The sequence below is a fragment of the Emys orbicularis genome, chromosome 21 (genome assembly GCF_028017835.1).
Source record: "Emys orbicularis isolate rEmyOrb1 chromosome 21, rEmyOrb1.hap1, whole genome shotgun sequence".
NCBI classification, from domain to species: domain Eukaryota; kingdom Metazoa; phylum Chordata; order Testudines; family Emydidae; genus Emys; species Emys orbicularis.
Genome location: NC_088703.1, coordinates 6,364,305 through 6,373,527, shown reverse-complemented (window position 1 = coordinate 6,373,527; position 9,223 = coordinate 6,364,305). Strand labels below are relative to the sequence as shown.

Sequence of the window (9,223 nt, the reverse complement as noted above, 5' to 3'; positions counted from 1 at the left end):
AGCAGCTGCAACTGGGTCCGTGCCAGAGCCCTGGGCGCTGGAGCCAGGTGTGGTGCCCACCCCCACGCCCCCACAGCATAGGCCCAGGGCAGGAAGGGGCTCATTTCACCCAGTGGGGGCCCTCTGCATAGCCCCTCTCCCCAGGCTGCCCGGTGGTGGGGTGGGGTCTGGCTCACCCAGGGCTCGAGTTCAGTCTGTAACTGTATGATAAGGAATAAACATTAATTTAAAGGCTGCTCTCGGGTGTGTGGGGCCGTCTGCACCGATCGGGGCCTTGCCCAGCCGGGCGCCCCAGGGGCTGCTGGTGGGGTGGCTGGGCTGAGCGGGGAGGGAGGGGCTCTTTCCCTCCCCACTTCCCAAGCACTGACCCCTTTGGGGCGGCTCATTCTCCAGGCCAAGGCATGGCACAAAAGTTGGCCATGGAGCCGGGGCTGGTGCTAGGGCAGCGGGTTCCCTGCCGGTGCCTTGGACAGCGCCTGGCACAGGTGAGTCTGTGTCTCCCACATGGTCCCTGCCCGGCCCCGGCTCACACGCACCGTGTGACCCTTTGTCCCAGCCCTGCCCCGCCGGAACCGCTCCACCATGCGGCACATCCTGGCCAAGTTGGCTGTGTTTTCCAGGAACAATCTGTCCCTGGCCACACCGGCAGCAGGGCAGGGGGCTCGGCTCTTCCCACCGCCCGGGGGCAACATAGATCTGCCCCCCCCCTACCGAGGGGGAATCTGGGACAAGGTGCCCCCTCCCACACCCTGCAGGGCCCCCCTGCCCCAGCTCCCCCCCACCCCTGGCTCACTCCAGGGAAGCCGGTGGAGTCCAGCAGGGGCTTGGAGGAAGGAAATTCCTGCGTGTGAGGGGAGCGAAGCTGGGAAAGTCATCAGGCCGCTGCTGCCAGCCCTGCCTGGCGGGGGCCCGCGGTGTTTCCCACACGCCTGGGACCTGGGGGGCTGGGGCCAATCGGGGAAGGGGACAACAGCGCTCTTACTACCTGGTCTTTGCCAGTGTCCAAGGGGGGTAGGGCTCTGGGGAGCCCCAGAGGGAGGGGGCAACGGCAGGGCCCTAGGGCAGACCCAGGCATGGGGAGCCCCCAGCAGGAGGGGGGGCCGCAGGGGGCAGGACCTAGGACAGTCTTGGGAGAGGGGCCCCTGAGATCCAGGTGTGGGGGAGGGGTGACAGGCCAGGGCTTGTCATTCTCAGTCACTCCCCAGGCCGCTCCCATCGCCCCACGGCCAGGGCCTCAGACCAACCCCATGGCCTCAGCTGAGCCCCCCCAGCTCTGCCGGTGCCACTCAATCCCAACCCGGAGCCCCCTGCTGCTCCCCCAGCTCTGCCGGTGCCACTCAATTCTGACCCACAGCCCCCTGCTGCCCCCAGCCTCCCCTCCCACAGCTCTGCTGGTGCTCCTCACTCCTGACCTGCAGCCTGCTGCCAGCCCAGCCTTGGGCTCCCCCCCCCCCACACACAGTGCCCCTCAGTCCCACAATGCAGCCCCCTGGCCTCCCAGGAATCCCCTGCCCAGGTCACTGGCTGCCCTCTGCCCTTGTGCCCTGGCACCAGTTCATCCAGTGGGGGGTGGGGAGCGCTGGCCTGGCGTACGCAGCTACTGAGATCCGGCCAGAAACACAAACATCCATCCCAGCCGTCAGCCCCTGGCTGCCCCGACACCTCCGGCCCCATGGAAACAGGGCGAGGGCAGGAGGCCATTTATCTTGACAGATGTAAACTGTGCTGATGGCAGAAGAATAGCAAGGGAGCAGGCCAGGTCCCCCCCCCACACACACAGCTCCCAGCCAGGTTCCCCCCCCCACACACACACACACTGCTCCCAGCCAGGTCCCCTTCCCCCCCACCCACCCACTGCTCCCAGTCGTCCCCCCCACACACACACACAGAGCTCCCAGCCAGGTTCCCCCCCCCCACACACACACACTGCTCCCAGCCAGGTCCCCTCCCCGCCCCCCACCCACTGCTCCCAGTCGTCGTCCCCCCCACACACACACACTGCTCCCAGCCAGGTTCCCCCCCATACACACACACACACACTTCTCCCGGCCAGGTCCCCTCTGCTCGCAGTGCTCCTGGCCAGATCTCCTCCCCCAAGTTGCCAGGGGCAGATCGACAGGTTTCAGAGGGGTAGCCATGTTAGTCTGTATCAACAAAAAGAACAAGGAGTCCTTGTGGCACCATAGAGACTAACACATTTATTTGGGCATAAGCTTTTGTGGGCTAAAACCCACTTCATCGGATGCATGCAGTGGAAAATACAGTAGGAAGATATATATACACAGAGAACATGAAAAAATGGGTGTTGCCGTACCAGCTATAACGAGACTAATCAATTAAGGTGAGCTATTATCAGCAGGAGAAAAAACACTTTTATAGAGATAATCAGGATGGCCCATTTCCAATAGTTGACAAGAAGGTGTGAGTAACAGTAGGGGAAAAAAATAGCATGGGGAAATAGTGTTTACTTTGTGTAATGACCCAGCCACTCCCAGTCTTTATTCAGGCCTAATTTGCTGGTGTCCAGTTTGCAAATTAATTCCAGTTCTGCAGATTCTCGTTGGAGTCTGTTTTTGAAGTTTTTTTGTTGAAGAATTGTGACTTTTAGGTCTGTAATTGAGTGACCAGGGAGGTTGAAGTGTTCTCTGACTGATTTTTGAATGTTATAATTCTTGACGTCTGATTTGTGTCCATTTATTCTTTTGCGTAGAGACTGTCCGGTTTGGCCAATGTACTTGGCAGAGGGGCATTGCTGGCACATGATGGCATATATCACATTGGTAGATGTGCAGGTGAACGAGCCCCTGATGGCGTGGCTGATGTGATTAGGTCCTATGATGGTGTCCCTTGAATAAATATGAGGACAGAGTTGGCATCGGGCTTTGTTGCAAGGATAGGTTCCTGGGTTAGTGTTTTTGTTGTGTGGTGTGTAGTTGCTGGTGAGTATTTGCTTCAGGTTGGGGGGCTGTCTGTAAGCGAGGACTGGCCTGTCTCCCAAGGTCTGTGAGAGTGAGGGATCGTCCTTCAGGATAGGTTGTAGATCCTTGATGATGCGCTGGAGAGGTTTTAGTTGGGGGCTGAAGGTGACGGCTAGTGGCGTTCTGTTACTTTCTTTGTTGGGCCTGTCCTGGAGTAACAGAACGCCACTAGCCGTCACCTTCACCCCCCAACTGAAACCTCTCCAGCGCATCATCAAGGACAGTCTCTACACAAAAGAATAAATGGACACAAATCAGACGTCAAGAATTGTAACATTCAAAAACCAGTCGGAGAACACTGTTACTCACACCTTCATGTCAACTGTTTGAAATGGGCCATCCTGATTATCACAACCAGTTTTTTTTTCTCCTGCTGATAATAGCCCACCTTAATTGATTAGTCTTGTTAGAGTTGGTATGGCAACACTAATTTTTTCATGTTCTCTGTGTATTTATATCTTCCTACTGTATTTTCCGCTGCATGCATCCGATGAAGTGGGTTTTAGCCCACGAAAGCTTATGCCCAAATAAATTTGTTAGTCTCTAAGATGCCACAAGGACTCCTCGTTCTTTTTAGTGGCAGGTCGGTGGCCCTGACCCTGTACCGTATTTCCTAGAACCCAGCCCAGGGCTGAGCCCCATAGAGCCCGAGACCCCACACATGCACAGAGGTGTGCCCAGGGGGCTGCGCGGCATCAGGCTGGCCGGCAGCAGTTCAGGAGCGTGGGTCCCAACCTCGGGCCGGCTGGGCACTAGCCTCATGCTGGCTGTGAGCTCCACGCTTAGTTTTCACCAACGGTTTATGAAGTGTGAACTTCCCAGGCCCTATAACAGCCTACATCTGGCATCAGAGCCAGGCCCCATGGCTGGCCCCATACCCTGAATGCCGCTGTGATTCTCGGTGTAACTCCCCGTTCCAAAGGGCCAGTCACTTATGCAGGCCACAGGCTCCTGAGCGCTCACCCCAAAGCCCCCGCTGTAACAGCCTAGCTGACATGTGGTAACTAGGGAAAGGAGCCGAGCGCTACGGCTGGGTTAAAGCAGGGACCAGCCCCACACTACGGCTGCAAAGGCAGATGCTGCTATAACCAGCAAGCTCCGGCTGGCCTTTGGGGTGGCCCAGGCCAGGCACCCCATTTCCTCCTTGTTTGGCCAGTTTACTCCTTCCCCCTTTTGCTTTGAGTTGCAAACTCAGCTGGTGGGAGGAACCCAGCCGCCCCCTCCTCTTCACGGGAGTGGGGCGCAAGCCACGAAGGCTTTGCTCCTCCGCTGGGCACAGCGGCTACTCTGGGATCCCCTGGCGGAAACGTGTCAGTCCGTGGTCCCTGCACTGTGGGTACAGCTGTGAGCCCCATGCCGGCAGCGCCTCACAAGTCTAACCACGCAGCCCCGCCAGCCCAGAGCTACCAGCCTGGTGAGCTGGGTCTGTCGGGATCCCACTGCGGCCTGGGGACCTTTGCAGGAGATGGCACCTGCCTGGCAGCGGCACAGGCGGCTGGCTGGGTGGTGGTGGAGATCAGAGGCTCAGGCACGGTGTGTGTGTGGGGGGGGATGAATGGCCCAATCAGCCCCTGGCTGGAAGATCCTGTGGTGAGTGGGGCCTGAGGCGCTAATGGGGCCGTGGTGTTATGCTCATACAAAGCACACGGGATCTTTATAGAGGAAGGTAAATACACAGCATTTATTGAGAATACCACAGTTAGCATATGCTTTTTAGACACACACACACACACACACACACACACACACACACACACACACACACACACACACACACAGAGTCCTGCCAGTGATGTTCATAGTTACCAGTCTGTTGTAGCTGGAGTCAATCTAATGGCCAGTTAGATTGAGCACGAGTGTGGAGCTGGGTTCTGTCGGTCGCGATCCGATGCTCCGAGGCTTTGCAGGACTGAACCCAGAGTTCCATGGCAAAACACCCCAGCTTCATAGTTGTAAATTTCCATTTGAGTCCATGCATTTTGCAATGTCATCCTGTCATCATTAGTCCTTAAGTGGTGTTATCATTTGATGGTTATTGTCGGGCTTCCCATCGTTATCTCTTATTTGTTGTCTCGCCTTCCGGGGTGCCTGCCTCACCTCTGAGGTCGTCAATGCTGCTAACATGTTTAACATCGGATACAATGGATGTTTTCTGATTGTCTCCTGGTCTTTCCAAGTCTCTCACTTCTTCTTGACCATCTGGACATTTGTGATGGCTTTCACACCTTATCTTTTTCTGATGCATGCATGCCTCATTCACACAAACAATCTCTTACAGAAACCTTCAAAGGTATACAGACAGCAGTATTGTATAAATTTGTTAGTCTCTAAGGTGCCACAAGTACTCCTGTTCTTTTTGCGGATACAGACTAACACGGCTGCTACTCTGAAACCTAGCATAATACATTGTAAATCAAGCCTTGCTAAATCTTATAACTAAAACAATTCACATTGGGGCTTCAGGCCCTCAACATTCCTCTAATCTTCTTAACATAGATACAATAGAGAATCCTGTCTCTTACTTCCTAATCTGTAATACATATAGGAAACCATAGTAGCTTTATAACTTATTCTAAAACAAAAGGGTGACCATAATCACTCATAAGAATTGTTCTGGTCGGTCATTCCTTTCTGCTATTCAAAAAGGGTGGCTGACAGGATGAAATCAAATCATACATTAATTCTCATAGTACATTATAAAATCCAGCTCCTACAGTGGGGCGCCCCTTTCTGGGTGGGACCGTCCACAGGCCTGGCCCCTTTGCCCTCCTGGGCAGATTGCAGGGCAGCCTGGAGTCTCAGCTGCCGAGCAGAGGCTGGGGAGATGTCAGGGGCGGGCGGGGGGGAGTGAACAGCCCATTCACTCAGAGCCCCCTCAGGAGAGTGCTGGGCTGGGCAGACCCTCCGGCTCCAGGGCTCTGGTGTGTCATGGGGCAGCTCGGGCTCTGTGATAGCCTGGCCCTTCCCGGAGCCTGCACTGGGCGTGGTCCAGGGGTCCCCTCACCCAGCTCCCCCGCCAGCCCCAGCTGGGCCCTCACAGCCCCAGGGAGCGCCCACTGGCTTCCGCAGGCTCGGCCCAGTGCCGTGGGCGGGGAGCCGACTGGGGCCACAGACAGCTCCGCGCTGCTCCAGGCTCCGGGCCACACCATCTCCCCTCCTCCATTTCCCCCAAGTGAGCCAGGGCACAGCTCATCCTGGGGGGCTGGGAGAAGTGGGGAAGGGGGCCCCTGCCCTTTGCACCAGGGCATGGGGAGGAGCTGCGGCCCAGCCGGACAAGGAGCACGGCGCCGGGGGAAGTGGGCCAGGCAGTGCCACCCCGGCTGTGGTGTGGGGAGCTGGGGGTGTCAGGCACAGGTTGGGTCTGGACACCAAGGCCTCGGCATGGAGATCGGCTGGTTTGGGGGCATTGGTGGCCCCGATCCTGGCTGGGCTGGGGGAGCCTGGGGCAGCTGTGGGGCTGGCATCACAGTGCTGGGGGGGGGGGGGGTGGAGCGTGGCCACCTGTTCAGTTCTCTGGGGTTGATCTCCCCCATTTGACTCTGACACCCAATAAACCATCTGGAGAGGGGCCTCAAATCGTCACTTGTGGGCAGGGCTGGCAGCCCCCCCAGCCCAGGCAGGTGCAGGGAGACATCACTGAGCCCCTGCCCCTTCCAGGCCCCAGGTGCCCAGGCTGCCCCAGAGTCCTTCACGCCCAGGGGCAGACATGGGCCCGGGGGAGGGGGGGCTGTAGCTGGTGACCTGCGGCTCGGCTGGGCCCCCCGACTGCACCACATACAGTGCTGGGTCCACCCCAGCCCCAGAGTCCTCCCTGAACCCCTCCCCCATCCGCGGGATCAGACCCGCCTGTTGGCTCCCGAACGTGTCACACGTGGCTGGGTCAGATCAGGAGCCACGGAGCAAAATGCGTTTGGGCTCTGCAGCTCCGGCCCAGACCGTCCCTCCAGAACCCCCTCTTTACTGGGCCAGACCGACCCTCCAGAACCACCCCCCCCCACGCAACAGGCCAGACCGTCCCTCCAGAACCCCCTCTTTACTGGGCCAGACTGACCCTCCAGAACCCCCTCCCCCACCGGGCCAGACCGTCCCTCCAGACCCCTCCCCCCATGCAATGGGCCAGACCATCCCTCCAGAACCACCACCCCCCATGCTACAGGCCAGACCGTCCCTCCAGAACCCCCTCTTTACTGGGCCAGACTGACCCACCAGAACCCCCTCCCCCACTGGGCCAGACCGTCCCTCCAGACACCCCCCCCACACACACACAACGGCCCAGACCATCCCTCCAGAACCACCACCACCCCCCACGCAACAGGCCAGACCGTCCCTCCAGAACCACCCACCCCCACTAGGCCAGAAGGTCCCTCCAGTACGACTCCCCCCACTGGGCCAGACCATCTCTCCAGAACCGCCCCCCAACTGGGCCAATCCATACCCAAGAGACAGCCCACTGCACTGGGCCGGACCGTCCCTCCAGAACCACCACCGCCCCCTGGGCCAGATTATCCCTCTCCAGAACGACTCCCCCCACTGGGCCAGACCCTCTCTCCAGAATCACCCCCCAACTGGGCCAGTCCATACCCAAGAGCCGGCCCATCCCTCCAGAACCACCACCGCACCCTGGGCCAGACTATCCCTCCAGAACCACCACCCCACCCTGGGCCAGACTATCCCTCCAGAACGACTCCCCCCACTGGGCCAGACCATCCAGAACCGCCCCCCCACTGGGCCAGACCATCCCTCCAGAACCCCCCCGTCAGACTGTCTCTGCAGAAGTGCCCCCCCATCGGGCCAGGGCCAGACCAACCCTCCAGAGACCGGGCCAGACGGTCCGTCCAGAACCCCCCTTCACCGAGCCAGACGGTCCCTGCAGACCCCGGAATGAAGCGCTGGGCACGGGGCTCGCTGCACATCCTGCCCCCCTGTGCAGGGCCGGGGAGGGGCCGGGAGTCTCGGCCCGAAGGGGCGGGCTGGGGCGGGTGGCGAGGCTATAATCAGCCGCGGGACGCCCCGGGCGGAAGGAGTGGGCGGCAGGCGCTATAAATACCTGCCCCCTGCGCGGCCCGGCGGGGCGGCTCCCCTGGGGCCCGGGGGGGTCATGGGGTCTCCGTGCGCGGAGCGGAAACGCGGAGACTTCCCGTGTCCCCCCGGCTCAGGGGATGTTTTTCCTCGGGGCAGCGCAGGAAAAGCTGCTGCTCCAGCCGCGTTTCCTCCCAACAACTCGGCGGCGTGGGAGGGACCCAGCCCGGCCATGCCAGCCCCGGCCTCTGCCAGCAGGGGGCGCTGGCTGGGGGCAGGGGGCGCTTGCTGGGGGCTGAGGCCAGGGGGCACTCTGGGGCACAGGGCAGTGGGCACTGGCTGGGGGCACTGTGGGGTGTGGGGCAGGGGGCGTTGGCTGGGGGTGCTGTGGGGCACAGGGCAGTGGGTGCTGGCTGGGGGCGCTGTGGGGTGCGGGGCAGGGGGTGCTGGCTGGGGGCAGGGGGCACAGGGTACGGGGTGCTGGCTGGGGTGGGGGATGCTGTGGGGCAGGGGGCGCTGGCTGGGGGCAAGGTGCACAGGGCAGGGGGTGCTGGCTGGGGTGGGGGGTGCTGGCTGGGGGCATGGGGCAGGGGCTGGGGGTGCTGGCTGGGGTGGGGGGTGCTGTGGGGGACAGGGCAGGGGGTGCTGGCTGGGGGCACTGTGCGGCGCGGGGCGCTCAACTGGCCCAGCATGCCCCTGCAGGCCTCCCCTGGCCATACCCTGCGGCGCTGGGTGTTGCTGGGGTGAGGCTGCAATGAACCCCCAGTGGAGCTGCACGGTATGACAGTGCTGGGTGAGGGGGCTCCTTTTGGGGGGGGCGGGGACTGAGGGCTGTTGTGACCCCTCCCTCCAACTCCCCTTCCCCCTCTGAACGCCCCTTCCCCAGGCTCCCCCCTGCCCTGGGGGGACTCCGGCCACAGGAAATGCAGTTTGAGAGAGAGACCCCCGCCTCATGCCATGCCTGGACACCCCTCTGCTTTGCCAGTGTCCCTCCCGACCTGTAGCCCTCTGCTAGCCCAGCCCTGGGTTCCCCCCAGCTCTGCTTGTGCCCCTCACTCCTGACTCACAGCCCCCTGATATTTCTAGCCTGCCTCTACTGCTTCCCCTCGCAAATGTTGCTGATGCCCCAAACACGCCTGTGGTTCTTTGTGTCTCAATGATGCTTTGGCTGGAGCTCTTGTACCCTGGGTTTCTGGGGATCCTTCAGCTGGGGAATCCCTGGCACC

The 9,223-nt window shown here is 60.6% G+C and overlaps 1 protein-coding gene across 1 annotated transcript in view; it reads left to right on the top strand.

The window, feature by feature from the left end:
- The window catches only part of LOC135893305 (zinc finger protein 883-like), a 222,162-nt gene that overhangs the window by 115,608 nt on the left and 97,331 nt on the right, over positions 1-9,223 (top strand). The gene's annotated exons all lie outside the window — the stretch shown is intronic.